The following is a 6,000-nucleotide window of genomic DNA, read 5'->3' as shown; positions in this document are numbered from 1 at the left end:
AAATAAAAATAACAATGAAATACACTATACATCTACTAGAATGGCAAAAATCTAGAACGCTGACAACCCCAAATGCTGGGGAGGATATGAGGCAAATGAATGCTCATTCATTGCTCATGGGAATGCAAAATAGTACAGCTAGTTTGGAAGACAGTTTGGCAGCTGCTGACAAAACTAAACATATTCATCGTATGATACAGGAGAAACACTCCTTGGTGTTTACCGAAAGGAGCTGAAAACTTATGTCCACACCAAAACCTGCTAATGTATGTTTATAGAGGCTTTTCCATAATTGCCAAAACTTGGAAGCCATCAAGATGTTCTTCAGCGAATGATTGGATAAATAAATTGTGAGTGTGTGTGTCCTTAAGGTAGAACAATTTATATTTCTTTGGGCATATATCCAGTGCTGGGTCTAATGGTCATAACTAACTTGCATTCCCACCAACAGGGTATAAACATTTCCTTTTCTCCAGTCTTGCCAGCATCTGTTGTTTTCCAACTCTTATTAATAGTCACGCTGACTGGTATGAAATAGTATCTCATTGTGGTTTTGATTTGCATTTCTCTCATGATTAGCGATGCTGAAAAATTTTTCATGTTTGTTGGTGCCTTAAATGTTTTCTTTTGAGAGGTGTTTGTTCATGTCCTTGGCCTATTTTTAATGGGGTTTTTTTTGCTTGCCAATTTATTTAAATTACCTATAGATTCTGGATATTCAGCCTTTGTTGGATGATTAGTTTGCAAATCATCTTCCTCCATCCTTTTTCTTCGAGCCTGTGAATGTCCGACTTAGTGTCCCACTTGTCTGTTTTTGTTCTTGTTGCAATTGCTTTTGGGGACTTAGTCAAACACTCTTTGCCATGGCTGATGTTGAGAAGAGTGTTTTCTAGGCTGTCTTCCAAGATTTTTATACTTCGACGTCCTACCTTTAAATCTTTGATCTGTTTTGAGTTAATTTTGTATATGGTGACAGGTAGAGGTCCAGTTTTAATCTTCTGCATACGGCAAGCCAGCTATCCCAGCACCATTTATTAAATAGGTGGTCCTTTCTCCATTGCTTGTTTTTGTTGGCTTTGTTGAATATCGGAGAGTTGTAGGTTTGTAACATTATTTCTGAGTTTTCTTTTTCTTTTTTTTTTTTTTTTGAGACGGAGTCACGCTCTGTCGCCCAGGCTGGAGTGCAGTGGCCGGATCTCAGCTCACTGCAAGCTCCGCCTCCCGGGTTCACGCCATTCTCCGGCCTCAGCCTCCCGAGTAGCTGGGACTACAGGCGCCCGCCACCTCGCCCAGCTAGTTTTTTTGTATTTCTTAATAGAGACGGGGTTTCACCGTGTTAGCCAGGATGGTCTCGATCTCCTGACCTCGTGATCCGCCCGTCTCGGCCTCCCAAAGTGCTGGGATTACAGGCTTGAGCCACCGCGCCCGGCCATTTCTGAGTTTTCTATTCTGTTCCATTGGTCTATGTGTCTGTTTTTGTACCAGTACCAAGTTCCTTTGGTTACTGTGGCTTTATAGCATAGTTTGAAGTCGGGTAGTGTTATGCCTTCGGCTTTATTCTTTTTGCTTAGGGTTGCTTTGGCTAATTGGGATCTTTTTTGGTTCCATATGAATTTTAGAATGTTTTCTTTATTTCTATGAAGAATATCATTGGTAATTTGGTAGGAATAATATTGAATATGTAAATCATTTTGGACATTATGGCCATTTTTATCATATTGATTTTTCAAATACATGAGCATGGAATATTTTTCCATTTATTTGTATCATCTTTGATTTCTTTCAGCAGTGTCTTGTAGTTCTCCTTGTAGAGGTCTTTCACCTCCTTGGTTATCTGTATTTCTAGGTATTTCGTTGTCTTTGTGTCTATTGTAAATGAGATTCTGTTCCTGATTTCACTGTCAGCCTGGATATTGTTAGTGTATAAAAACGCTATTGATGGCCAGGTGCGGTGGCTCATGCCTGTAATCCCAGCACTTTGGGAGCCATCGATGGGTGGATCACCTGAGGTCAGGAGATTGAGATCAGCGTGACCAATATGGTGAAATCCCATCTCTACTAAAAAATTACAAAAATTAGCTGGGAGTGGTGGCACGCACCTGTAATCCCAGCTACTCAGGAGGCTGAGGCAGGAGAATCACTTGAACCCGGGAGGTGGAGGTTGCAGTGAGCCAAGATCACACCACTTCACTCCAGCCTGGGTGACAGAGCGAGACTCCATCTCAAAATAAAAACAAAACAAAACAAAACAAAAAAATCAAAAAACAAAACACCAAAAATTGAAAAAAATAGATTGATTTTTGTATTCCATAACTTTACTGAAGTTGTTTATCAGTTCTAGGAGCCTTTTGGGAGATTCTTTAGTATTTTCTGGGTATAGAATCATATCATCAGCAAAGAGAGATATTTTGACTTCTTCATTTGCTATTTTGATACCTTTTATTTCTTTCTCTTGCCTGATTGCTTTGGCTCAGACTTTCAGCACTATGTTGAATAGGAGTGGTGACAGTAGCCATCTTTGTCTTATTCTAGTGTTCATGGGGAATGGGTTCAGCTTGTGTCCATTCAGTTTGATGTTGGCTGTGGGTTTGTCACAGAAGGCTCTTATTATTTAGGTATGTTCTTTCAATGCTGAATATGTTGAGGGTTTTTTTTATGAAGAGATGTTGCATTTTATTGAAAGCTTTTTCTGTGTCTATTGAGAGGATCATGTGGTTTTTGTTTTTAATTCTGTTATGTGATGAAAAACATTTATTGATTTGCATTTTGATTTGCATAGGAACCAGGCTTGCATCCTAGGAATAAAGCCTACTTGATCATGGTATATTAACTTTCTGATGTGCTGCAAGATTCTGTTGCTAATATTTTGTAAAGGATTTTTGCATCTGTGTTCCTGAGGAATATTGGCCTGAAGTTTACTTTGTTCATTGTATCTGTGCCAGATTTTGGTATCAGGCTGATGCTGGCTTCATAGAATGAGTTAGGCAGTAGTCTCATTTCCTTGATATTTTGGAATATTTTCAGTAGGATTCGTTTCAGTTCCTCTTTGTACATTTGGTAGAATTTGGCTGTGAATCTATCTGGTCCAGGTTTTTTTTTGTTTTGTTTTGTTTTTTTATTAGTTGGTAGGTTCTTGATTATTCATTTAATTTCAGAATTTGATTTTGTCTATTCATGATGTCAATCTTTTTTGATTCAATCTTGGAAAATTATGTACTTCCAGGAATTTATCCATTTCCTCTAGATTTTCTTTTCTTTTCTTTTTTTCCATATAACTGTTCATAGTTGTCTCTGAGGATCTTTTTATTTTTGTGAGATCAGTTGTAATAGTGCCTTTATCATTTCTGATTATGCTTATTTGGATCTTCTATTTATCTTTCTTAATCTAGCTGGCAATCTATTAATCTTAATTTTTTTTGAAAAACCAACTCTTGGTTTAATTGATTTATTATTATTATTATACTTTTAGTTCTGGGATACATGTGCAGAAAGTGCAGGTTTGTTACATAGGTATATGCATGCCATGGTTGTTTGCTACACCCATCATCTACAGTAGGTATTTCTCCTAATGCTATCCCTCCTAACCCCTCACTCCGGACAGGCCTCAGTGTGTGATGTTCCTCTCCCTGTGTCCATGTGTTCTCATTGTTAAACTCTCACTTATGAGTGAGAACATGCAGTGTTTGGTTTTCTGTTTCTGTGATAGTTTGCTGAAAATGATGGTTTCCACCTTCATCCATGTCCCTGCAAAAGACATGAACTCATCCTTTTTTATAGCTGCATAGTATTCCATGATGTCTATGTGCCACATTTTCTTTATCCAGTCTATCATTGATGGATGTTTGGGTTGGTTTCAAGTCTTTGCTGTTGTGAACAGTGCTACAATAAACATACATGTGCATGCGCTTTTATAGTAGAATGATTTATAATCCTTTGGGTATGTACCCATTAATGGGATTGCTGGGTCAAATGATATTTCTGGTGCTAGATCCTTGAGGAATTGCCACACTGTCTTCCACAATGGTTGAACTAATTTAGACTCCCACCAACAGTGTAGAAGTGTTCCTATTTCTCCACATCCTCTCCAGCATCTGTTTTTTCCTGACTTTTTAATGATAGCCATTCTACCTGGTGTGAGATGGTATCTCATTGTGGTTTTGAGTTTTGATTTGCATTTCTCTAATGACCAGTGATGATGAACATTTTTTCATATGTTTGTTGGCCACATAAGTGTCTTCTTTTGAGAAGTGTCTGTTCATAAGCTTCACCCACTTTTTGATGTGTGTGTGTTTTTTTTTTTTTGAGATGGAGTATCGCTCTATCACCCAGACTGGAGTGCAATGGTGCAATCTCGGCTCACTGCAACCTCTGCCTCCCAGGCTCAAGAGACTCTCCTGCCTTAGCCTCCCAAGTAGCTGGGATTACACACACACCACCATGCCCAGTTAATTTTTGTATTTTTAGTAGAGACGGGGTTTCACCATGTTGTCCAGGATGGTCTTGAACTCCTGACCTCAGGTGATCCACCCTCCTCGGTCTCCCAAATTACTGGGATTACAGGAGTGCACCTCCATGCCCAGCCTTATTCATTTTTTTCTTGTAAATTTTTTAAGTTCCTTGTAGATTCCTATTTTTATACCAGTGCCATGCTGTTTTGGTGACTATGGCCTTATAGTATAGTTTGAAATCAGGTAGTGTGATGTCTCCAGATTTGTTCCTTTTGCTTAGTCTTACTTTGACTATGTGGGCTCTTTTTTGGTTCAATATGAATTTTAGAATTGTTTTTTTCTAATTCTGTAAAGAATGGTTTCAAGTCTGTTTTATCCTGATATAAAAATAGCCACTCTTGGGAGGCCAAGGTGGGCAGATCACGAGGCCAGGAGATTGAGACCATCCTGGTTAACACGGTGAAACCCCGTCTCTACCAAAAATACAAAACATTGGCTGGGCGTGGTGGTGGGCACCTGTAGTCCCAGTTACTCGGGAGGCTGAGGCAGGAGAATGGCGTGAACCCAGGAGGCGGAGCTTGCAGTGAGCCGAGATCACCCCACTATGCTCCAGCCTGGGTGACAGAGTGAGACTCCATCTAAAAAAAAAAAAAAAAATAGCCACTCCCATTCTTTTTGTTTTCCATTTGCATGGTAGATCTCACTCCACCCTTTTACTTTGAACCTGTGGGTGTTGTTATATATGGGATGGGCTTCTTGAAGGCAACAGATGGTAGGGTTTTGTCTTTTTATGCAGCTTGCCATTTTGTGTCTTTTAAGTGGAACATTTAGCCTGTTTACATTGATGTAGTTAGTACTGATATGTGTGATTTTGATCCTGTCACTGTGTTGTTAGCTGGCTGTTAAGTAGACTTGACTGGATTGTTACTTTATAGTGCCCGTGGGCTATTGCTTAAATATACTTTTTCAGTAGAAGGTATCGTTCTTTTGAATCCATGTGTATCTTTCCCTTAAGGACCTCTTGTAAGGCTGGTCTAGTTGAAACCTATTCCCTCAGCATCTGCTTGTTAGTGAAGGATTTTATTACTCCTTTACCTATGAAGCTTAGTTTGGCAGGATGTGCCATTCTTGGTGAGAATTTATTTTCTTTAAGGTTGCAGAAAATAGGCCTCCAGTCTCTTCTGGGTAAGGTTTGTGCTGTGAGGTCTGCTACTAGACTGACTGATGAGAGTCCCTCTGTAGGTGGCTTGCCCTTTTTCTCTAGTTGTCTTTATATTTTTTTCCTTTGGCTGGGCACAGTGGCTCATGCCTGTAATCCCAGCACTTTGGGAGGCCAAGGTGGGTGGATTACTGGAGGTCAGGAGTTCGAGACCAGCCTGACTAACATAGTGAAACCCCGTTTATACCAAAAATTCAAAATTAGTCAGACATGGTGGTGGTCACCTGTAATTCCATGTACTTAAGAGGCTGAGGCAGGAGAATCACTTGAACCCAGGAGTGAGCTGACATCATGCCATTGCACTCCAGCCTGGGCAACAAGAGTGAAACTCTG

The sequence above is a fragment of the Macaca thibetana genome, chromosome 14 (assembly GCF_024542745.1).
Source record: "Macaca thibetana thibetana isolate TM-01 chromosome 14, ASM2454274v1, whole genome shotgun sequence".
NCBI lineage: Eukaryota > Metazoa > Chordata > Mammalia > Primates > Cercopithecidae > Macaca > Macaca thibetana.
This window is presented reverse-complemented; position numbering follows the sequence as displayed.